Consider the following 26,933-nt stretch of genomic DNA (forward strand, 5'->3'; position numbering starts at 1 on the left):
CTTGAATGAACAGTCAAGTTCTCTCTTCATGTGCGAAGAAAAGACAATGTATTCATGTTTTCTTTAGAATGTGTTTTTATATAAAATCTTAAGAGTTGGAAGCAACTTTTAAGTCATAATATAAATTGATATAAAAGTCATGAATCCTCACTATATACTTTAAAAATGAATTTATCACTTCACACAACAATATGCTTTACTTTTGGACAATGAAGATTATTTTCATGTTTCAGCAAAGATATTTTAGAAATGAGGTATAACTGACAAATGAAAGACTTGAACAAAGGTAAAGACATACTGTGTGTGTGGATAGGAAGACATAAAGATGACAATTTTCCCTAAGCAAATTTATAGATTTAATATGATCCTAATAAAACATCAAACAAGAGTCTCTCAGGAGCAAGAATACCTAGCAAAATCTAAAAAGAAGGGGATAACTGTATCAAATGTTAACTTTTAAAGCCTCTATCACAAAAATAGTATAGTGCACGAAAAGACAAAAGATCCAATGGATCAGGATAGAAAACTCAAAACCGAATCCACACGTATATGGAAAATTGCTGTATAAAAAAAATGGTATAATTCTATAGCTAGAAAAGTACCACACATTCATTAATTCCTATGCCCACTTTTAGGTCAGAAGACACAGTGGCACACCCAAGACACACTGGCAAAAATCTAATGTTTGCAAAAGGCTAAAAATGTAACACTATTTTAATAGCAAAATCTGAAAATAAGTCTAAATAATTACCTACAGGGGGCTGGCTAAATAAATCAAAATGTATTATACAATGGAGTGTCAAAAAACGGGGGGGAAAAAAGGAAATATCGATACACGGCTATGGAATGATCTAGAATATGTATTATTAAAGGGAAAAGCAACAATTTCAACAGTTGTTATAAGAAAACCTTCTGTATAAGAAAGGGATAAAGGAATATGGCTATATTAATATGTACATATCTGGTTAAAAATGGGAGAATAAACTAAAATGTAATGAAAATAGTGATCTATGAGGGAAGAAATACAATATGACCAATATTTGACTAACTTAGAATTAAGAGAACTATCTTGTTTTGGACTGGACTCTCATAATTTTGCCCAAAAGGAAACTGGCTTTGTTGACAGTATCATATACAACTGAATTATGTTAAGATTATAATTAAACAAGCACATTTTCTTTCCATCTTATTAAAAAAACCATATTCCTATTTTGTACTTTTACAGTTACTTTTTAAAACTTAAAAATTAAAGGCTTAATAAAAGGCTTTATTAAGTATTTTTAAATATATTTGTATCTGAAAATGCTATAACTTACCTTTAAAAATCTGTTAGGAACAAACTATGACTATGCACAGATAAATGTTCACAAACAAGACTGAAAGGATACAGAATAAGAATCAAACTATGTACTCTATAACTCTATTTATACTGAATATTAAGTTCACAAAGAGGTACAACTAATTATGATAATAAAAGTCAGGAAAATGATTACCCCTCCTGTGGGGTAGTAATGAGAAAGAAGCATAAGATCTTAGTGGGTGTTGGTGAAGTTTTATTTGTTAATCTGAATACTGGTTACAAGGGGTGGCTGAATTTGTGAAAATTCACTGAGTTGTTACACTTACATTTATGTTACACCTCAATAAGATATTTTAAAAATTCTGCCTAAAAGAAAAGTAAAAAAATCCAGTTCTCGTAAACTGCTAAAAGACTATATTGAAATCTGGTTTTTCACCTTTGTCAGAAATAAATGTCTCAGATTAATTAAAGTCATCCTAAACTAGTTAGTATTTCACAGTAGCTATAGTAAAGGTCTATGACTAAAGAAGGGAAAAATAAAAATAAAACAGAAAACAGATAATTTGTTTTTGTTCAAAGAGTTTTTTCTTTCAAATACTGACACTGAATAAACTGAGTGAAAAAGAATAATATGTTGAAAACTACATTTGGTACTGGGTATTACTCTCTGACAATTCTAAGAATCTCTTAAAACGACAACCTTTCGATGGACATGAGTGTGGATAAACTCTGGGAGTTGGTGATGGACAGGGAGGCCTGGCATGCTGCCAATTCACTGGGTCACAAAGAGTCAGACTGAGCGACTGAACTGGATTGATAAGGGTAAGAGATATCATTTTTAAGAGTATATTATTTGCCAATGAAAAAGATACTGTATCAAAATATCATTTCCAGCATATAATTTTTTTTAACTTGAAAACAAAGATAAAAGTATTCTCATTAGAAAAGAGAAAGTATAAATACTACCATCCAGAGATAAACAATTTTACATTTCAGATACTTCATGATATACTCAAATAAACACATGTACAGTCTTTCTTAAAAATGGGGCCAAAAATGATTGTGGTTTCATATCCCACTGGAACAAGCAAGGAAGATGCCTTTCTATGCAAATAAATCAAGAGTCGGTCTATCAATTTAATGGTTTCATAATAGTTCAAAATTAATAAAATCAAACTCACACTGGCTACTTTTTAAACAATTTTTGGCTATTTATTTTTTAATTTAAATTCTTCTTCTAACACTTTTTTCCCCCAAACAAGATTTATTTATTTATGGCTGCGCTGGGTCTTTGTTGCTCCATGTGGGCACTCTCTAGTTGCAGCAAGAGGGGGCTACTCTTTACTGCAGTGCACAGGCTTCTCACTGAGGTTAAGTTCTCTTGCTGTGGACCACAGGCTCTAGGAGCTCAGGCTCAGCAGTTGTGGCTCGCAGGCTATACACTGGCTCAATAGTTGTGGCACAAGGGCTTAGCTGCTTCACAGCATGGGCGAATCTTTCCAGATCAGGGACAGAACCTTTGTCTGCTGCATTGGCAAGTAGATTCTCAACCATTAGACCACCAGGAAAGTCCCTTGCCTATTTGTTATTTTAAGTAATATGATGATGAACATCTAATTATATAAATCTGTCTATTCATCCAATCATTTCCTTCAGATCAACTTCGAAAAGTGGAACTGCTTGGTTGAAGGGTGTATCTGTTGTTGCTGTTCAGTTGCTCAGGTGTCTCCGACTCTGCAACCCTATGGATTGCAGCACATCAGGCTTCCCTGTCCTTCACCATCTCCCGGAGTGTGCTCAAACTCAAGGCCACTGAGCTGGTTATGTCATCCAACCATTTCGTTCTGTGTTGTCTCCTTCTCCTCCTGCCTTCAATCTTTCCCAGCATCAGGGTCTATTCTAATGAGTCTGCTCTTCACATCAGGTGGCCAAAGTATTGGGAGCTTCAGCTTCAGCATCAGTCCCTCCAATAAATATTCAGGACTGATTTCCTTTAGGATGGACTGGTTGGATCTCCTTGCAGTCCAAGGGACTCTCAAGAGTCTTCTCCAACACCACAAGTCAAAAGCATCAATTCTTTGGTGCTCAGCCTTCTTTATGGTCTATCTCTCACATCCATAGATGACTACTGGAAAAACCATAGCTTTGACTAGATGAACCTCTGTCGGCAAAGTAATGTCTCTGCTTTTTTTTTTTTTTTAATTTTATACATTTCTATAATCCAGACACCTGTCCCTGATTTTTAATATGCTGTCTAGGTTTGTCATAGCAAAAGATATATACAATTAATAATTATACAAACAGGACAGCTCTGTATTAAGACTTTTTTAATGGAAAAAAAGTTTATTATAAAAATTCAGAGTATTATAAACACTACATCTGTAGCCCAAGATAATATTTTATGACATGATATTCTTTATGGCAGAAGCGTTAACAACTGACAACCTTGCTTCTGACAATTTTGAATTAAACATCAGACTAACAATGTCAATCTTAATGTTCCCAAACCTTGACAATTGGGTGATTTGGTTATATCTGTCTCCAGAAAACAATATTCTCTCATTTACTGTTCCAATACACTCACTGAGTTTTCATTTCAAATGTCATTACATTAATTACTATTTGGTTCATTTCAAATCCACTTCTTATTGTCCTGTTTTTATCAAATGGTTATCATTTTGCCCAAAAGCCATTTCAAAATCTTTCAGATGGTTTCAATATTTCCAGCTCTTTGGCTGTGAGGGCTATACTCATCTATTGACTCTTTTTTTTTCTACTGTTGGTTTGTATTCTTATATGGCTTGTAATATTTTCACATTAAGCTATATGAGTTTTCTTTTTGTGAAATGTCAATGTGCTGAATGTAAAGAAAATATTTTTTTTTTTACTCTCATTATCAGTGTTTAAGATTTCACAACCTGTTTAAGATACACTTTTGAAGCATTTCTATTTACATTTCACTTACTGCCTGGTATTTTGAACAAGACATTTTTTGTTACGTGATTTTGTAGTCCTTGTATATTTTTTCAGAAGTGTAATAGCTGATTAAGGTCTTGACCTATGTCATTTTTCTAAATTGTGGAGTTTATCATTTCTTATTTAGAAGAGCTGGAGAAGGAAATGGCAACCCACTCCAGTATTCTTGCCTGGAGAATCCCATGGACAGAGGAGCCTAGTGGGCTGCAGTCCTTGGGGTCGCAGAGAGTTGGACACGACTGAGCGACAAAGCACAGCACATTTAGAAGAGCCTTTAATATTCTTGAAATAATAATTGTTTCTCTGATGTTGCACATTTCTCTCTCAGTTTACTGGCTGTCTTTCTACTTCCTATTGTTTTTCTTAAAAAGAAGTTCAATGTATTCAAAAACATATGAAAAACTGTACTAACTACCACACATAATCTGTCATTTGATCCAACCATATGATGTGGTTAATGCAATTATCCTCATTAAATTTATTTACTTTTAAACAAGGTAACATAGTTTAGAAACTAGGTCACCTGACCAAAGTCACTTAATCATTAAGTGATTAAAATATCCTTTAAACATAGTCTGATTTCAGAGCTAAAGCTCTTAACCATTATACTGGATAAAATAGTCTCTTTAGCTTTATAGTTTGGTTTTCATAGCATAACTGACACGATCACATCCTCCTATTGATGACAATCTTCACCATATTTTCAATGAATGCTTTTATGGTTTCATTCTTTTAAATTACTTGTCTATTTTGGATTTTAAAAACATAATCTATGGTAGGGAAACAACTTATACCTGAAAAGGCTTTGTCTATTGTTCTAACAGTTTTGCCATTTCTCATTTTATATACACTGGCTTAAAATACATTTATCATATATTTTTATTTATATTTGGGTCTAAACTCTCCATTTTGCTTCATTTACATTTATGTTCTGGAGAAGGAAATGGGAAACCACTCCAGTACTCTTACCTGGAAAATCCCATGGACAGAAGAGCCTGGTAGGCTACAGGCCATGGGGTCGCAAAGGGTCAGACACAACTGAGTGACTTCACTTTCACATTTATGTTTATTCCTGAGCCATTAATACAATAATATGTTGACACTATAACTTTACAATATGTTTTAATACTTAAAAAAAATTTGACTTTTTGTAATCCTATAGGAATTCCTTGGTTATTTAACACATTATTGAGATATAATTCACATAACATAAAACTTACCCTTTCTGAGTACAAATTCAAGTTTTTGGTATATTCACAGAATTGTACAGCCATAACCATTACTTTTTAGAACATTTTCATAAGTCTTCCTGGTTATTTCTGTATATGTATACTTCTAGATGACCTTGAGGTTCATATAAAATGTTGAAAAACTCCAAGTGGCATTAATTTTATATATTAAAATAGGAAAAAGATATCTCAACATTAACTTTGGCTCCACAACTAAAGTAAATTTATCTATTTAGTCAAGCTTATTGGTGTTACTAGATATTGATAATTTTACTCATACAGCCCCTAAACACTTGCTGTCAAGTTTATGTCTGAATATTTTATAAATAATGTTATTTCTGTGAATAAATTTTTTGTTACATTTTTTAACTCTAAACTGATGGTATTCAAAAACACTACTGATTTTATTTACTATATAATCTTGAACTCCTGCTTCATCAGAAATTCATTTTTTCAACAAATAGTTTTAAAGTACCTACTGTTTAAATGCTAGGAATAACAGCAATGATAAAAAAAACTTCCCTTCAATACAGAAATTTCATTCTAATGTATGAGAATGGCAAGAGGCAATAAAAAGGTAAAACATTCAGAATATCAGATAGTGAAATGTGCTATGGAGAAAATCAGAGCATAAAAGAAGACAAATGACTAAGGTTTGAAAGGATCTGCAATATTAAACCAGTTGTTCCACGTTAAGGTCTGAACTGTTGCTTCTTGACCTGCATATGGGTTTCACAGGAGACAGAATAAGGTGGTCTGGTATTCCTATCTCTTTTAAGAATTTTCCACAGTTTGTTGTGATTCACAAAGTCAAAGGCTTTGGCGTCATCAATGAAGCAGAAGTAGATGCTTTTCTGGAATTCTCTTGCTTTTTCTATGATCCAACGGATGTTGGTAATATCTCTGGCTCCTCTGCCTTTTCTAAATCCAGTTTATACATCTGGAAGGTCTCGGTTCACATACTGTTGAAGCCTAGCTTGAAGGATTTTGAGCATTACCTTGCTAGCATGTGAAGTGAGTTCAACTGTGCGGTAGTTTGAACTACCGCATTGCCCTTTGGCAATGCCCTTCTTTGGGCCTGGAATGAAAACTAACCTTTTCCAGTTCTGTGGCCACTGCTGAGTTTTTCCAAATTTGCTGGCACATTGAGTAAGGCTTTAACAGCATCAGCTTTTAGGATTATTTTGAAATAGCTCAGCTAGAATTTCATCACTTCCACTAACTCTGGTCAGAGTTGCTTCCTAAGGCCCACTTGACTTCACACTCCAAGATGCCTGGCTCTAGTTGAGTGATCACACCATCATAGGTTACCTGGGTCATTAAGATAATTTTTGTATAGTTCTTCTCTATATTCTTGCCACCTCTTTGTAGTATCTTCTGCTTCTGTTAGATCCTTACCATTTCTGTCCTTTATTGTGCCCATCCTTGCATGAAATGTTCCCTTGGTATTTCTAACTTTCTTGAAGACATCTCCAGTCTTCTCTATCCTATTGTTTTCCTCTATTTCTCTGCATATATCACTCAGGAAGGCTTAATCTCTCCTTGTTATTCTTTGGAATTCTGCATTCAAATGGGTATTTCTTTCCTTTTCTCCTTTGCCTTTCGCTTCTTTTCTTTTCTCAGCTATTTGTAAGGCCTCCTCAGACAACCATTGTGCCTTTTTGCATTTCTTTTTCTTGGGGCTGGTTTTGATCACCGCCTCCTATACAGTATTACAAACTTCCATCCATAGTTCTTCAGGCACTCTATCACACCTAATCCCTTGAATCTATTTGTCACTTCCACTGTATAATCTTAAAGGATTTGATTTAGGTCATACCTGAATGGCCTAGTGGTTTTCCCTACTTTATTCAATTTAAGTCTGAATTTTGGAATAAGGAGTTCATGATCTGAGCCACAGTCAGCTCCAGGCCATGAGAATCTTTAGGATTAATTTTATACTCACATTCCTCCCTTTTTTATGCTCTGAAATGTTTAACTTAATTTTGAAACTATCTTTTCCTAAAGATTTTATAGAATTAAACCAAAGTCATCTAAGACCAGCATGTTTTAACAAGGGTAGTAGCTTTTTGAGGGTCTTCTCTAATATATTTATGGTGATTGGTCAGTTAAAATGTTCTGATTTCTGAACTCAGATATCTTTTTTTCCAAAGATCACTTTTCCTTTTCACATTTACTTGCATGTATAATTAAGCAGACATTTTTTACAGTTTTCTTTTAACTTCTCCTGTATCTGGAATTATTAAGATTTTTACCACTACATATTTTATATATTGTTTTCCCTAATTTTTCTTTATTTTTGGGTTAGACTTGCTGAATATGCTTCATTTCTCCCCAGAGGAACCACCACTTGGATAGTTACTGCCTCTGTCTACTAGTTCACCTATGCCTTCAGGTTTCTCAGTCTTCTTTTCTCAGGATGATTCTGTTCTCTTGGCAACTACAGAGTGGGATGATTTATTCCATTTATTTTTATTATTTTCTTTTAATATTTAAAGGTATTGCTCCTTTAACTACAGCTTTCCATGAAAATAAAGTTATTTTTGTTGGACTTCCCTGGTGGCTCAGTGGTAAAGAATCTGCCTGACAAAGCAGGAGACGGGTTTGATCCCTGGTCCAGGAAGATTCCACATGCCACAAAGCAACTACGCCCATGTGCCACAACTACTGAGCCTGTGCTCTAGAGCCGAGGAGCCAAAACCACTGAAGCCCAAGCACCCTAAAGCCTATGCTCTGCAACCAGAAGCCACCACAATGAGAAGCCTGCACACTACAACTGAATAGCCCCCACTTGCCCCAAGTAGAGAAAAGCCTGTGCAGCAACAAAAACTCAGCACAGCCAAAAACACATAGTAAATAAAACATAAATAAAAATATGAAAATAAAAAATGTAAGAAAGTCATTTTGTTAATTTTCTTGAAATTCTGAGATTTAGTAAGTTCACGACCATAAAATTTTTCACTATCTGGTTTTACTAATCTAGTTTATCTGCATTGTCATTAGAAGATATTATTTTTTACTTCTTGTGGTAGTTTACCACATGTGCAATTTTTGGGAGTGTCCATCTGTTATAGACTGAATTGTATAACCCCGAATTCAACTGTCAAAGTCCTAATGCTCATGTGACTGAACTGAGAGATAGGGCCTTTAAGGAGGCCTTCACTTAAGGTTAAATGAGGTCATAAAGTTGGGGCCCTAATCCAATAAAAATGATATCCTTTTACAAGCAAGAGAGCTCAGGTATCTCTTTCGTTGCACTTTGCCAGTGGTCCCAACCATTTTGGCACCAGGAGTCGGGGGGGGTGGGGTGGGGGATAGTTTCTGGATGATTCAAGCGCATTCCATTTTTTGTGTGCTTTATCTCTAATCTAATGCTGCCAATGAGACAGGAGGTAACGGGTCTGTGGCCTGGAGGTTGCAGATACCTGCACTTGGCCATGGGAGGACACAGTGAAAAATTGGTTGTCCCTAAGCCAGGAAAAAAGCCTTCATCAGAAACTAACAGACAGTAAATGATAAAATAAATTCATGATTTTAAACTACTTGGCCTGTGAGATATTTGTCCCTGATAGACTAATAGCACACCATCATATACTGTTACTTAAAAAAAAAATTCTTTATAGGAGTACAACTGATTTACAATGTTGTGTTAGTTTCTATAAAGTGAATCAGTTATACTGTATTTTTTACTTTGACCTTTCACAGACTGGCATTTTGTTTAAACGGCACATACGTGCTTATTTTTCTGTTACATTAAAAAGTCTGAGACATGTATACTTGTGCTCCAGAGAAGTATAAAAGAGTAACTTTAATATACTTAGCCTTCAATATTTGCTGACACTATTAGCAGTGATTAAATCAGCATTCTCTTTCTGTTGCTGCCTCACTATCCAATTAGACATATATATACAATTTTTTTATGACACCAGTTTTTTACAGTATCAGTTTTAACAAGTGACATTGTCTGACTCCTATATTAAATGAAGAGATCAGTATATACCAAAATGACTTGCATTTTCTCTCTCATTTCCACATTGTTTGTGTTTCCCTGGTGACTCAGCTGGTAGCGAACCTGTCTGCAACGTGGGAAACCTGGGTTCCATCCCTGGGTTGGGAAGATCCCCTGAAGGCGTGCATGGCGTCCCACTGCATTACTCTTGCCTGGAGAATCCCCATGGACAGAAGAGCCTGGCAGACTACAGTCCATGGGGTCGTAAAGAGTTGGACACAACTGAGCAACTTTTTGTGGCTAACAAAAAGACTGAAGGTTGCTTTCTAAAATTTCCTGAAGAATGAGATGTTCAAAAATGTTTGTCATTATCATTTTGGTATAGATGAAACTGTCGTTTGAGGACATTATGGATTTTGCCCCACTGTTCTTTGGTTCTGGATTTTGATGTTTGAGAACATCTTGAATTTTATCCTCAGGAGGTAATTTGATCCTTTCACCTGGCTCACAAAGAGGTTCTATGCTTTACTGATACAGTTTAAAATTTCTGCCTTCTTCTTTAAAGATATCAGTTATGCATATATTGTATTTCTTCTTTTTTTCATATATATCACACTCCCAACCTTTTGAATCTTGTTCATTTCCATTTTGTTCTTCCTTTCCCACTGTTTTACATGTGATGCTTCTAATTTCACTTTTATACAACTGATATTTTTCTTCTTCTACTTGTCTCCTTGGGTGCTTTTACACGTCTCTGTCTCCCAAGCTCGTGTACAGTTGTTTCACCCTTCATCCTTTTTATAAGGTGACTGGTTGTGGTTGTTTACTTGCTAAGTTGTGTCTGACTCTGCAACCCCATGAATCGTAGCTGGAGTCCATCAGGCTCCTCTGTATATGGGATCTCCCAGGTAAGAATACTGGGTAACCATTTCCTTCTCTAGGGGATCTTTCCAACCCAGGGATCGAATCCGTGTCCCCTGCTTGGCAGGCAGATTCTTTACCACTGAGCCATGTCGGAAGCCCACAGTGGTATTTTCTCAATGCTATTTTCTGGATTACTATTCTCTCCACAGCTGTGTCTAAATTAGATGCTTATTCACTGAGTTTTAAATGTCAATGAATGCACTTTTCATCAAGAAAATACAGTTTTACATATCTGGAAAATATATGACATTGGCCTCTTTTTGAAAATCTGCCTGGTCATTTTTTAAAGGCTTCTTTAAGTCTTTAATCATTTCAAATAAACTTACTTTATATTCTTTATCCAACAAATATATTATTTGAAGTTCCTGCAAAATCTAATCCTGCTGTTAGTTGTGTCTACCTCCTGTTGCTTTTCATGATGAATAACTTTCTTGTTTTTCATGTCCAATTCTGAGCCGTTCTTAAGAGCTGGGTCACTGAGGGTACAGACCTTGAGGAATCCCAGTCCCAACTCCCCACCTTGAATGGGCTTAGGATATTGTAAGTAAATTTTTAGATCTTCTCTATCTTGAGGTAATCTTTCTTGGAGAAAGGTATTAATAACAAGATATATATATAAAGGAAAAGACTCAGATGTAGTTTAAAAAATAAAAACAAAAAAGCCCTCCAATATCTCAAAATAAAACACAAGGAAATATATGGGCAGACAATTCAAAGAGAACTGATTAATAGAACAAGAAAAGAATGTTCAAAATCAATAGTAAAAGAAAGCACATGTGTTTTTTAAATCAGGGATTTCATATTTTGCCAATATTATGAGTGACTGCCAAGAAGTACAAGAGAATTAAGAAAAATACATGAAACCTCTATAAATATATTCACAGAATTAAAGGGTAACCTACAAACAGGGAGACATGAAAAAAATTATAAAAATAAATAAAAATATCTCCTTTTAAAAGATATCATGGGGACTTCCCTGGTGTTTCAGTGGTTAAGACTTCACTCTTCCAGCACTGTAGGGGGCACGGGGCTGATCTTTGGTTCAGGAGCTAAGATTCCACATGCCACATGGTACAATCAATCAATAAATAAAAGATCATGAAATAAATACTTAAATAATCATATAAGAGAATAAGAATTGCATTTATGTCATAATTCTAATCTTCCTAAAATTTTAGCACACTAAGTTAAACAACGTTAAACATATTAATACTAGCCTTTAAGTGAAATATTTAACTCTTAGCAATCCTTGAATCTTTCAAGAAAATTCCTCTTTGGGAACTCTTTACATTGTGTGAAAATTAACTAAAAGAAAAGTGTCTATTTAGCTCAAAATTTCATGAGATAAACTCCAAAATAAATCACCTTTACTCATTATAATTCAACTTTAATCTGGACATAGTAAATAGTATAAAAAGAAGAAAATGTTAGAGAACTAAATATCTAAAACAAGGGTTATTCTCATTCCATGAAAAGAAGAAAAAAAAATAGCCTTACAATGTCTATATGGGGATTTTACCGGTGGTCCAGTTGGCTAAGACTTTGTGTTCCAACACAGGAGCCTGGGTTCCAACACTGGTCAGGGAACTATCCCATATGCCTCAACTAGAAAAAAAATCCTGCATGCTGCAATTAAAGAACCTGCATGCTGCAGTGAAGAAAACCCAGTGCAGCCAATAAATATTTTTTTAACCTTAGTTGATGACAAAAAATTTTTGAGATTTGCTCAGTTCCTTTTGAGAAAACATTTTCTTGAAAAACTTGTTCCTAAAATCTCACTCAGCTCAGAACAAAATGTTAATGACATAATTAAATATGCTACTTCTGTATCTCACAAATACTTCAAGTATCTCATAAATACTTGACAGCAAAGGATGATAAAATTAAAATTGTTTTGATCATTGAGTGAAAGGTATCTGCAACTCACAAACCAAAACAATTTCCATTAAAAAAATTTTGTATAGAATGCAAAATTCTATAGACTATAAACTGGGACTTCTCTGGTGGTTCAGGGGACTTCACGGGGAAGTCAAAAAAAGGAAAAGATAGTTTAAATTATTATTTAATTGGTACTTACAACAAACAAACATAGTGAAGGTTATGTGTTCATAACTTAAGATTTTGGAACCGAGAACAGGACGTTTTGTTCAAATCCTCAAGTTGTGTGTTTAGAGAATTACAGCACAGAATTTCAGTTACAGAGCTAGTCTGTAAAAAGAAATACAGTAGGCTATTTTCATCATTCTTGCTATATTAAGAGATTCTGAAATTAACTTGTCATGTACTTAATGAAGCAGGAAAGGACAGCCTTATTACATGTTAAAAAAAGAGCACTTGAGCAAAGGAAAACTTTAAAGTTACACTCTATAGATAACAATATCAACATAGGGAAACTTATTCAAAGTAGTTTACTGGAATCCACTAAAATAATGTGCCTTAGGAGTTTATATATTCGTTTATACATGATATGTGCCTTAGCAGTTTATATATTCGTTTACACATGATATGTGCCAAAAAGATCCTCCTATCATTCTAGTACATGGAAGATTTTGAAACTACTCTGCATGCAATGAAAGCTGAGATATAAATGGAAATTCACAATTTCATCTTCTTACAAACCAATTATAACACTTCTGGGCTTTCCAGGTGGCTCAGTGGGTGAAGAATCTGCCTTCAATGCAGGTTCAATGCCCAGGCCAGGAAGACGCCCTGGAGGAGGGCACAGCAACACGCTCCAGTATTCTTGCCTGGGGAATCCCATGGACAGGGGACCCCGGTGGTATACCGTCCATGGGGTCGCAAAGCGTTGGACATGACTGAATCAACTGAGTATGCATGCACACACACTCCTATTACAATGTCTGTTGATCAAAGAGTTATGGAGGGACTTCCCTGATAGCTCAGTTGGTAAAGAATCTGCATGTAATGCAGGAGATCCCGGTTTGATTCCTGGGTCGGGAAGATCCACTAGAGAAGGGCTAGGCTACCCACACCAGTATTCTTGGGCTTCCTTTGTGGCTCAGCTGGTAAAGAATCCGCCTGCAATGTATGGGACCTGGGTTCAATCCCTGGAGTGGGAAGAGCCCCTGGAGGAGAGAACAGCTACCCACTCCAGTATTCTGGGCTCAAGAATTCCATGGACTGTATAGTCCATGGGATCACAAAGAACCAGAAACAACTGAGTGACTTTCACTTTTCCCTGGTAGTCCAGTGGATAAGACTGTGCTTTTAATGTAGGGGGTCCAGGTTCAATCCCTGGTCAGGGAACTAGATCCCACATGCCACAACTAAGACTCGGAGCAGCCTAAATAAATGAAATATATAGTTTTAAAAAATCGAATAGGGTTTTAAAAAAAAAGATTTATGGAGAAGTATGGAGGTTAACATTCTATCCAAACAACATGTGAAAAGTTAAATGGAAAGAATAAACAATTATATCCATAACAGAAGAGAGGTCACAGAGTAAACTACAGGCCCCAAAACTGAAGTGACTGATGGAGAATCATTTACCAGAGCAGAAACCCTGGTGGAGCAAGTGAGTGCTAGGGTAGGGAAAACAGAACTCTCAAGTGATAAACTGCTGGAGGCTCAATGTTTACTAGTTTGAGAGTTGAAAACTCCAGGAGAACTCAATTATTGTGATTCCCACAAACTTTTAAGAGTATTATCTTCTGGATCGCCACTAGGTTGGCACCATGAGAAAAATTCCCTCTTAATTCCTGCAGAGGGGGAAAGGAACAGTTTTGAAATATGCCAGGCCATTCTAACAATGTCTGCCCTCAGGAGAAACTATTAATCAGAGCTTAACCTGCTGGGATTTATCAAAGCCTAATCGATCTGGTGGGAGGAAATATCCAACTCTAGCACACTCTAGCCATCCTGCTCTACCTAAGAAGGGAGGGGGCACCAAGAAGTATTTGGGTTTTTTGTTTTAAATATTTGTCTGCATCGGGTCTTAGCTGCAGCATGTGGAATCTTCACTGTATCAGGTACGATCTTCCATTGCTTCACACAGATTCTCGAGTTGTGGCACTCAGGTTCCAGAGCTTGTGGGCCCTTGAGGTGCTTTGCAGCACGTGTCAACTCAGCTCCCCAGCCAGGGGCTGAGCCTGTGTCCCCTCTACTGCAGGGCGGTTTCCTAACCACTGACCCCCAGAGAAGTCCCAGTTTACCATCTAGAGGTACAGGCTAACCAAAATATAAAAAACTGTCCTCTTAACTCCAGATAAGCAAAAATAAAAAGTATATCCAATTTCTCCTCAGACACTGTGTAAGCAAGAAGAGAGTGGACTAAAATATTTACAGTGTTAGAAGGAAAAAGAAAACCAACACCTAGAATTCTGTAACCTGTGAAATTATTCTTTAAAAATAAAGAAGAAACAAAGACTTTCTCTGACAGAAATTTGAGGGAATTTGTTTTTAGTACACATGTCTTGCAAATTAAAAGAAGTTCTTTAGAGAGAAGGAAAATGCTAATAGGTCAGAAACTTGAATCTATATAAAGAATAAAAGACCACGAGAGAAGAAGTGAAGATAAAATAAAAACTTTATTTTTCTTATTCTTCTTTTTAGCGGCACTGAGAGGTGTGGGGAAATCTTAGTTCCCCTACCAGGGATTGTGTTCCCTGCAGTAGAAGTGCAGAATCCTAACCATAGGACCACCAGGGAATTCCTTAGTTTCCTTATTTTTATCTAATCTTAACAGATAAGTTTATTTAAAATAATAATAACAACAATGTATTCAATAAAGTATGATGATGTGAATGTCTATCTTTATTTACAATGAAATGAATGACCATAATGATACAAGAGACAAGGAAAGGAAGGGAGGAATTTGTGCTATTTTATTATTACAAGGTATTTGTAAAGCAAAACAGTGTTATTTCAAGGTTAATTAAATTAGTTGTAAATATATATTGCAAACTCTAGGACAACCGCTAAAAAAGGTAAAGAAAAATGTTTACGGACAGTTTTTCCCAAGTGACTGTATGGAATGTAAATTACTTGCAAAATCATGTTAAAAATAAGAACTGTAAGTAAGGGAAGAATCTTAAGTCCACTTATAAAAATATTCAGAAAACATCTTCAATAAATGTGCAAAGGTTCAGTTTGTGGCATACAATCAAAGAGAGAACCAAAACATTTGAGAATGGGGGTTGGGGGGGAAGTCTCAAAAGAAAATTAAAGAAAATTTAACATACAGATAATTATATCAAGTATTTTAATATAAAATCACACAAGTTTTTCTTTTCAAAAGCAGACCACTATGGGTTTTTCTTAAATTACATAACCATTAATTAGGTGGCTGCACCTGCTCATTTTTATTATACTATACCACCCCCATTAAAAAGTCAACCAACATATATTACTAGAGGAAGTTTAATTCCTTCAGAGAATACTATAATAAAAGAATATTAATAATGATATGTAGAGGCTCTTTCTGCTATTGAATATAACTTAAGAAACAAACATAAGACACCAATCTGTCCTAGGTATTAACAGCAGAGGAAAAGAAGTCTTTAAATTCTTTATACCCAGTTTACTCCTGAAGTGTAAAATTACTACCACAGCACACATATAACTTAATCTATACTCTTTCTCTCAAGATTTCTCCCCATAAATCCCTATATAACTAACTGGGAAAGAGGAACAATTCAGAAAAATGCCTTCAGTGGTTTACACTCACTAAGTGACATCAGGAGGAAAAAAAAAAACACCTTTTTTTCATCATGTATTCAACCTTTTCTCCCTATTCACAAAGTTTCATAAAAGCCCCAGGTTTATTATCTCCTCATATAGGGCCATTAATTCTGATATAATCCAAAAATCTTCACTTCAAAGCAGTTGTATCTCAGAATTTACTAGCAACGTATACTTATGGAGCAGTCTGTACGTAAACACCTCTGGCATGATACACAGTCATTAAAATGAAATTAAGATATGAATAGACAACCATAAAAAGCAGTATGTGAATTAGTGAGTGAACATGATGATATTCAGACTTAATTCACTGGGACTAAGCAAGCTATGCCTTCTATCAATTTGTTTCAATAATGACTGTTTCCATTAGCAAAATCAACAATGAAATGAGAAACATTTTTCACATTTAGCATATCTTATTATGTATTCCATTAAAACAAACCACAATACAGACTCAAGCAGATATCCCTAACATGCTACACTTTAAAAGAAAGTAAACTGCTCAATCAGTCAAAAGCAACGCTGATTCAAGAAGTTCCAACTACAAAATGAAAGCAAGAACTGAAGCTGAGCCTGAGGAAACTAATTATGGTAGTTTTAATCTTCTTGGTACATTTATAGCAGAGGCTGCACTGTGCAATAGAAGGGATCTGCTTTTCCCCTCCATTTATGGGAGCATTGATGGGAGCTTCTACAATTGATGGTATTTTGGGAAAAGAGTGGCACCGACCTTATTTTATCTTCAAGGCTTATGGCAGATCTTGGCTGCCCCCTTAACAGTCTGTTTTGTGTGTGTTAAAGGGAGAAAAGAAGGCTTTATTGAAATGTGACGAACTGGGGAAATCTGCATAATAGCCTCTGCCCTGGAGAAGCTAGGATCTATGCCAACCATTCTCCTCTCTACTACAAAGTAATTCTAGCTCAAGCAGCTTTCAAAGCAAACAATCAGTATGAAGGTAAGAAAATAGAATTCCATTCAAAGCAGAACCTGGAGATACTTATATACCACAAGGTATTCCTGCTTGAATAACCTTTATAACAAGAACATGGCAATGGAAAAGTTAACAGTGGGATAATGTGGACTTGCATTCTGAACCTTCCCATAAGTTGATATAAGAAAGACTATACTCATAGATGGCACTCAGCTCACAAGTTAGAAGTAAGAAGAATGTGACCATCTTCTACTTAGCAATTCACTTCTTGAATTCACTGATAAGAACTAAGGAGCCTAAATACAAAAAAAAAAATGGTTAAAAAAAAAAAAAGCACTGGGTAAACATAAACCAGATAGCAGTAAGAATAAAAGTTTCCCTAAAACCAACTTCATACAGGGTTTATGACTAACCTCTCTATCTAAAGCTTTATTTCTTTTCTCATCCTGCCCCTGTTCTCCTCAGGACTGAGAAGTATCAAAGAAAAGAAGATACTGAAACCAACCAGGACCCAGTGGAGCATTCCTGGGTACAAAAGCACCTCTGTGTTCCTGTTTCTTATTTGTAGGAAGAAAAAAAAAAAAAGCTTCTAGGCCTTCAAGGAGTTCCAAGCAGTTAACCATTAGGGCAGTAGTGTCACAGGAATCTCAAGGTTTCTCCTGAAGGGACATAACTAACAATCTGGTGTATATCTTTGAGCGTTCTGTAGAAACTAAGACTCCTACCCAGGTGGAAGATGGTGACTACATGCTGGGCACAGCACACAGACCCTAGCCTGATTATAACCAGATGGTTGACATTCCTGAAACATTACCCTGTTACCTTAGCACCAAACAATCAGAAGAAAGTTCATGAGCTGCTCATTCTCCTTGCTTGGTGCCCTGCAAATGAATTCTTACTCTGATGCTAACACCCCCTGGTGTTGCTGCCTGGGCACAACAGCCCTTGGTTGATAACAATCTGGTACCACCTTTTAGTGGGTGAGTCACTAAGATATGTCAGATGCATTCAAAAGGTATTTGACTACTAAAAATATTTTCTTAAACTAAGAGCCTAATGTGGGGGGTTGTTTTTAAATGGAGATAACATAGACAACTTAGTTCACCTCTCTGTGCTGTGACAAAACAAAGAAAAGTTTTTGTTTGACCTACTAGAAGAGTAGTTACCAAAGCTGTGCCTTACCAGGAAATTCATGAAACAGCCACAGCTGCAAGCATTACTACCAATAATACTGACTTCTTAAAATTAATGACCTATTGACTGTATTAATCACAATAGAACCCAATAACTTTTAATATGTACATACTTTAAGTAAATGAAAGAAGAGAAAACATTTATGAGTAGTTCACTTATGAAAGTTACATGAATAAGCACTATCTTAGGGCTAGGTAAACAAATTCTCTTATCCCCAAGCTGGATCTTAATGGCAGTATTTTTGGTGGTGGTGGCAGTATTTGTTTTATGCTTATAGATAAACCCAGAGTCTATAATTTTATTGAACTATTTTTAAAGCATGTTCTGTGTTGATCATGAAATGCAAAAACTAAAAAGGTCACCTTGACAATTAAGGAGCATTCACTAGTAAAAGACAAATTAATAATTACAATATAATGTGATTTATGTTAAAAACAGAGAAATATATGCAATGGAAGCACATAAGTTAGAGTAACCAACTCTGCCTGGGAAGGTTCAGGTAGTATTTCAAAGAGCTAGGTGACATCTGAGCTGTCTTTCCACTCCATCATCCTACTTCTTCTCTCTATTGTATACTGAAACTTTTTTTCTTTTTATTTAGGAACTTAGTAATCTTAAACTTACTTTTCTAATTTCTCATCTTTATCTTAGACAATTTACTTCAAGGCTGAAAGAGAAGAAAAACATGTCACCAAGAATGCCTAGGAGATTTTCCACTTCTTTGAGAATTCCTAACAGTCATACTTAACAAACTGTTTAAAAAGAAAAGTTACCAAGCTCCCTTGCCTTTGGCTTTTAATTTTCAGAACGCGTGATTTCTTCAGCAGTCTTCTGTAGCTCCCTATCCATGCAATCAAGGATTAGACAAGGAACTACAGGATAATCATACTTAGCAATTAAGACAGAAAATGAAAAGGTGGGGGTTCAGGTCTATCTTCTTTCACCATTTTTACTGTGAAAGTTACTACTGAATTCTGGGATTGTCTTTTTACTTTCACATACCTACTCAGATGTTAGTAATTCTATGTAGCTTAGCTAAAAACAGTTAAAATATTGTAATGTATATATCTACCATCTGTGAATTTTTGTCAAAATGCTTTTGCACATCTCCTAAACTCCAACTTCCTAATAGAGGAGCCTTTATTACAAGTTCTTGACTTGCAAATCAACTTTGAAATGTTCTCCAAAAATGAAGGTAAAATACACATAGATCAGAACTTGACTGTTAAAAAATAAAGAGGAAAAAAAGATCAAATTTAATAGTTCAGAACCTATTCTGTTTAAAGAACAGGCTCTCATTACTATTTTCCTTTAACACTACTTATTTCTGACATCTTTGAGACATTATCTTCTTTTGCTAATATGTATTCCCTCTTTAGAAAATAGATTTTGGAGAAACCAAAGCCTTAGAACACCATAAATCCAGTTTGAAGAAAGACTCATATTTATATCCAAAAAGCCACAGTTAATAGGCAAACTACTGCCCCTTTTCCCAGGTAAATCTTTACCCAGTGAGATATACCACTCTTAACATCTAATATTAGGCACTTGTTGGTGCAAAGTGATACTTAGTTAAAGAAGCTAAGGCTATTAAATAGACCACCGTATGCCACTGTCATATTTTTCTATCTTTTTTTTTAGTTGGGGGAGAAGGAGTTATTAGATATACAACAAAAATTTCCTTTTCTTCCTGGAAGAGAATTCTTAATTGCTAGATTTTTTAAATAGTTGGTTTTAAAAAACTACAGATATACCTTTAAACAGACCAGCAACACCCAAGGGTCATATTGAACTTTGCCAGCTATACTCTGAATCCCCAATTCACCTCATTTCCCTTCCCCTCTTAACAGTTAAATCTTTGCACCTCATTTCCCTTCCCCCCTTAACAGTTAAATCTTTGCACCTCATTTCCCTTCCCCCTTAACACTTAAATCCTTGCAACTCATCCTTAAACCTGATCTCTAATGCCATCTGCTGTTGCAGTTTTTTTCTTCTTTTTTCCATTTATTTTTATTAGTTGGAAGCTAATTACTTTACAATATTGTAGTGGTTTTTGTCATACATTGACATGAATCAGCCATAGATTTACATGTTATTTCCCATCCCGATCTCCCCCACCTCCCGCTCTACCCTGCTGTTGCAGTCTTGGGCTCTCAAGAAAGTCTACAAACCTGCCCCAATGTTATTCCTGCTTGCCTTTCACTCCTGCATGAAGACCAAGTGGTGCTAATGGTAAAGAACCCGCCTGCCAATGCAGAAGACATGAGACACAGGTTTGATCCCCGGGTCGGGAAGATGCCCTGGAGGAGGGCATGGCAACCCACCCCAGTATTCTTGCCTGGAGAATTCCATGGACAAAGGAACCTGGTGGGCTACAGTCCATAGGGTTGCAAAAAGTTGGATACGAATAAGCGACTAAGTATGCATGAAGACCAAGGTAGTCACCTATTAACAGATTTAAAATCAACAAAGCTAAAAGCTGGTTTTTTGAAAAAATAAACAAAATTGACAAACCATTAGCAAGACTCATTAAGAAACAAAGAGAGAAGAACCAAATTAACAAAATTAGAAATGAAAATGGAGAGATCACAACAGACAACACTGAAATACAAAGGATCATAAGAGACTACTACCAGCAGCTCTATGCCAATAAAATGGACAACTTGGATGAAATGGACAAATTCTTAGAAAAGTATAACTTTCCAAAAGTGAACCAGGAAGAAATAGAAGATCTTAACAGAGCCATCACATGCACGGAAATCGAAACTGTAATCAGAAATCTTCCAGCAAACAAAAGCCCAGGACCAGATGGCTTCACAGCTGAATTCTACCAAAAATTTAGAGAAGAGCTAACACCTACCTTACTCAAACTCTTCCAGAAAATTGCAGAAGAAGGTAAACTTCCAAACTCATTCTATGAGGCCACCATCACCCTAATTCCAAAACCAGACAAAGATGCCACAAAAAAAAGAAAACTACAGGCCAATATCACTGATGAACATAGATGCAAAAATCCTTAACAAAATTCTAGCAAACAGAATCCAACAATATATTAAAAAAATCATACACCATGACCAAGTGGGCTTTATCCCAGGAATGCAAGGATTCTTTAATATCCATAAATCAATCAATGTAATACACCACATTAACAAATTGAAAGATAAAAACCATATGATTATCTCAATAGATGCAGAGAAAGCCTTTGACAAAATTCAACACCCATTTATGATTAAAACTCTCCAGAAAGCAGGAATAGAAGGAACATACCTCAACATAATAAAAGCTATATATGACAAACCCACAGCAAGCATCACCTTCAATGGTGAAAAATTGAAAGCATTTCCCCTGAAATCAGGAACAAGACAAGGGTGCCCACTCTCACCACTACTATTCAACATAGTGTTGGAAGTTTTGGCCACAGCAATCAGAGCAGAAAAAGAAGTAAAAGGAATCCAGATAGGAAAAGAAGAAGTGAAACTCTCTCTGTTTGCAGATGACATGATCCTCTACATAGAAAACCCTAAAGACTCTACCAGAAAATTACTAGAGCTAATCAATGAATATAGTAAAGTGGCAGGATATAAAATTAACACACAGAAATCCCTTGCATTCCTATACACTAACAATGAGAAAACAGAAAGAGAAATTAAGGAAACAATACCATTCACCATTGCACCAAAAAGAATAAAATACTTAGGAGTATATCTACCTAAAGAAACAAAAGACCTATACATAGAAAACTATAAAACACTAATGAAAGAAATCAAAGAGGACACAAACAGATGGAGAAACATACCGTGTTCATGGATTGGAAGAATCAATATTGTCAAAATGGCTATTCTACCCAAAGCAATCTATAGATTCAATGCAATCCCTATCAAGCTACCAATAGTATTTTTCACAGAACTAGAACAAATAATTTCACAATTTGTATAGAAATACAAAAAACCTCGAATAGCCAAAGTAATCTTGAGAAAGAAGAATGGAAGTGGAGGAATCAACCTGCCTGACTTCAGACTATACTACAAAGCCACAGTCATCAAGACAGTATGGTACTGGCACAAAGACAGAAATATAGATCAATGGAACAGAATAGAAAGCCCAGAGATAAATCCACGAACCTATGGTCACCTTATCTTCGACAAAGGAGACAAGGAGATACAACGGAAAAAAGACAACCTCTTTAACAAGTGGTGCTGGGAAAACTGGTCAACCACTTGTAAAAGAATGAAACTAGAACACTTTCTAACACCATACACAAAAATAAACTCAAAATGGATTAAAGATCTAAATGTAAGACCAGAAACTATAAAACTCCTAGAGGAGAACATAGGCAAAACACTCTCCGACATGAATCACAGCAGGATCCTCTATGACCCACCTCCCAGAATACTGGAAATAAAAGCAAAAACAAATGGGACCTAATGAAACTTAAAAGCTTTTGCACAACAAAGGAAACTATAAGTAAGGTGAAAAGACAGCCCTCAGATTGGGAGAAAATAATAGCAAATGAAGCAACAGATAAAGGATTAATCTCAAAAATATGCAAGTAACTCCTGAAGCTCAACTCCAAAAAAATAAATGACCCAATCAAAAAATGGGCCAAAGAACAGACATTTCTCCAAAGAAGACATACAGATGGCTAACAAACACATGAAAAGATGCTCAACATCACTCATTATCAGAGAAATGCAAATCAAAACCACAATGAGGTACCATTACACGCCAGTCAGGATGGCTGCTATCCAAAATTCTATAAGCAATAAATGCTGGAGAGGGTGTGGAGAAAAGGGAACCTTCTTACACTGTTGATGGGAATGCAAACTAGTACAGCCACTATGGAAAACAGTGTGGAGATTTCTTAAAAAACTGGAAATAGAACTGCCATATGACCCAGCAATACCACTTCTGGGCATACACACCGAGGAAACCAGATCTGAAAGACACACGTGCACCCCAATGTTCATCGCAGCACTGTTTATAATAGCCAGGACATGGAAGCAACCTACATGCCCATCAGCAGATGAATGGACAAGGAAGCTGTGGTACATATACACCATGGAATATTACTCAGCCGTTAAAAAGAATTCATTTGAATCAGTTCTAATGAGATGGATGAGACTGGAGCCCATTATACAGAGTGAAGTAAGCCAGAAAGATAAAGAACATTACAGCATAGTAACACATATATATGGAATTTAGAAAGATGGTAATGATAACCCTATATGCAAAACAGAAAAAGAGACACAGATGTACAGAACAGACTTTTGGACTCTGTGGGAGAAGGCGAGGGTGGGATGTTTCAAAAAGAACAGCATGTATATTATCTAGGGTGAAACAGATCACCAGCCCAGGTGGGATGCATGAGACAAGTGCTCGGGCCTGGTGCACTGGGAAGACCCAGAGGAATCGGGTGGAGAGGGAGGTGGGAGGGGGGATCGGGATGGGGAATACACGTAACTCCATGGCTGATTCATGTCAATGTACGACAAAACCCACTGAATGCTGTGAAGTAATTAGCCTCCAACTAATAAAAATAAATGGAAAAAAAATAAATAAAAAAAATATATAAAAAGAAATTCAGATTAGTTTTTAAGTATTGTAAAAAAAAAAAAAAGAAAATAAAATTCAGGTACTATGTCTTTGGTAAGATTTAATCTTACAGTTACAAATGATAGGGTTCTTACTATAAGCAATCCTAAATTTCTCAAATAGAAAAACTTTTCAAAAAAGCAATTTTAACTTCTGAGTGCAATACAAAGAGTTGTTAAGTTCCCCACTTGCCCTCCATTCTTTATTATTTTCTTAGTGCCCAGCTACACTAAAGGTCTGTCAAATTCTTTGACAGCACAATTCATAAACACAGAGGAGACATGCTAAATTGACCTTTACCCTTTACTATTTACTTTGTCCTCAAATTAGAATTTGTCTAGCAAATGCTAACAAAAATGTCAACATCTGATTTTAAATATAAGTTCCACTGTAAAGCTTTCCATGCATACTCTCCTGCTCACTACCTTCTCCAAACAGTCCTATAAACACTTTATATGTATTTCTATTATGGAAGTTACCATTTGTTGTTGCTGATCAGTCACTAAGTTATGCCTGACACTTTGCGACTCCATGGACTTTGGTATACCAGGTTTCCTTATACTTCACTCTCTACAGGAGTTTGCTCAACTTCATGTCCATTAAGTCAATGATACTATCTAACCATCTCACGTTCTACTGCCCCCTTCTCTTGCCCTCAATCTTTCCCAACATGAAGGTCTTTTCCAGTGAGTCAGCTTTTCGCATCAGGTGGCTAAAGCACTGAAGCTTCAGCATCAGTCCTTCCAATGAATATTCAGGACTGATTTCCTGTAGAACTGACTGGTTTGGTCTCCTTGCAGTCCAAGGGGCTCTCAAGAGTTTTCTCCAACAGCACAGATCAAAAGTATCAATTCTCTGGCACTCAGCCTTCTTTATGGTCCAACTTTCACACCCATACATGACTACTGGAAAAAATACAGTATATGGACCTTTGATGGCAAAGTGATGTCTTTGCTTTTATATACACTGTCCAAGTTTGTCATTGCTTTCCTTCCAAGGAGCAATCGTATCTTAATTCCATGACTGTAGTCACTGTCAACAGTGATTTTAGAACCCAAGAAAATAAAGTCTGTCACGGTTTCCACTTATTCCCCATCTTTTTGCCACAAAGTGATGGGACTGGATTCCATGATCTTAGTTTTTTTAATGTTGAGTTTTAAGCCAGTTTTTTCACTCTCCTCTTTCACCTTCATCAAGAGGCTCTTTTTTCCTTTCAGTTTCTGCCATTAGAGTGGTATCATCTGCATATCTGAGGTTGTTGGTATTTCTCCCAACAATTTTGATTCCAGCTTATGATTCACCCAGCCCTGCATCTGGCAAGATGTACTCTGTACAAAAGTAAGCAGAGTGCAACACACAGCCTTGTCATACTCCTTTCCCAATTTCAAACCAGTCAGTTGTTCTATGTAAGATTCTAACTTTGTTTCTTGACCCACCTACAGGTTTCTCGGGAGACAAGTAAGGTGGTCTGATACTCTCATCTCTTTAAGAATTTCCCAGAGTTTGTTGTGATCCACACAGTCAAAAGGCTTTAGTGTAGTCAATAAAACAGAAGTAGATGTGTTTCTGGAGTTCCTTTGCTTTCTACATGATCCAATGAATGTTGGCAATTTGATCTCTGGTTCCTATGCCTTTTTTAAACCCAGCTTGTACATCTGGAAGTTCTTGAATCATATACTGCTGAAGCCTAGCTTTAAGGATTTTGAGCATAACCTTACTAGCATGTGATATGAATGCAACTGTACAGTAGTCTGAACATTCTTTGGTGTTGCTCTTCTTTGGGATTGGAATGAAAACTGATCTTTTCCAGTCCTGTGGCCACTGCTGAGTTTTCCAAATTTGATGACATATTGAGTGCAGCACTTTAACAGCATCATCTTTTACGATTTCAGTAGCTCAGCTGGAATTTCATCACCTCCGCTAGCTTTGTTGTAAGTTATCATACTATATCATAATTACTTATTTACTGCACAGGGCAGGCAATCAAATATTTTATGGAGGAATAAATAAAACATTGCTATAAGCCTACATTAGAGATTATGCTCAAAATTAAGGGTTACAAAATTTGACCCTCCTTTGTGAAGTAGAAAGTAAAAACATTAGCCCTGTGATCAGTTTTCTAAAATGTAATAGCCAAATTAAAACACATATTTAAGGTAATGAAAATGTTCTGAAATTAGTGGTGATGGTTGCACACCTTTGTATGTAGCTAATATATAAGGGGATATACTAAAAAAACCACTGAACTACACGCTTTATTTTTTGTTTGTTTGTTTTTCATTTATTTTTATTAGTTGGAGGCTAATTATTTTACAATATTGTAGTGGGTTTTGTCATACATTGACATGAATCAGCCATGGAGTTACATGTATTCCCCATCCCGATCCCCCCTCCCACCTCCCTTTCTACCCGACCCCTCTAGGTCTTCCCAGTGCACCAGGCCCGAGCACTTGTCTCATACATCCAACCTGGGCTTGTGATCTGTTTCACCCTAGATAATATACATGTTTCGATGCTGTTCTCTCGAAACATCCCACCCTCGCCTTCTCCCACAGAGTCCAAAAGTCTGTTCTGTACATCTGTGTCTCTTTTTCCGTTTTGCATATAGGGTTATCATTACCATCTTTCTAAATTCCATATATATGTGTTAGTATGCTGTAATGTTCTTTATCTTTCTGGCTTACTGCACTCTGTATAATGGGTGAACTACACACTTTAAAAGAGGAAATTTAATAGTGTTAGAATTGTATACAATTAAAAATATATACATTTTATCCAAAACCAAGCTAATCTAATATATGGCATAATTTAAAGAAACTACTGGATTTCTCCGGAGGTCCAGTGGCTAGGACTCCCTGTTTCCCACACAGGGGACCCTGGTCAGGCAACTAGATCCTATATGTGCCATTAAGAGTTCACATGCTGCAACTAAAGATCCTGCATGCCCCAACTAATGATCCTGTGCGCTGCAACTAAGACTTGGCACAGTCAAATATATAAATAAACAATTGGAATCTGTGTGAAACAATTTAAAGACTACTAGGCAAATTAACCAAGGACAGAACAAGAATAGAGATAACTGTCATTATTATCTGCATATTTTCTTACTAAAGAAACTACATTAAAAATCTTAGGCC

General features: G+C 36.0%; 1 protein-coding gene across 7 annotated transcripts in view; it reads right to left on the reverse strand.

Moving 5' to 3' along the window:
* Positions 1-26,933, reverse strand: part of ASH1L (ASH1 like histone lysine methyltransferase) — a 199,189-nt gene that overhangs the window by 135,612 nt on the left and 36,644 nt on the right. Inside the window, exon 2 of one of the 7 annotated variants that reach the window (XM_020912395.2) lies at positions 18,829-18,871. The exons of the other annotated variants lie outside the window; for them this stretch is intronic. The gene's annotated coding sequence lies outside the window, so the exon portion shown is untranslated. The remainder of the gene's footprint in view (positions 1-18,828; positions 18,872-26,933) is intronic. 7 annotated transcript variants of the gene reach the window in all.

This window comes from Odocoileus virginianus, chromosome 5, assembly GCF_023699985.2.
Source record: "Odocoileus virginianus isolate 20LAN1187 ecotype Illinois chromosome 5, Ovbor_1.2, whole genome shotgun sequence".
NCBI classification, from domain to species: domain Eukaryota; kingdom Metazoa; phylum Chordata; class Mammalia; order Artiodactyla; family Cervidae; genus Odocoileus; species Odocoileus virginianus.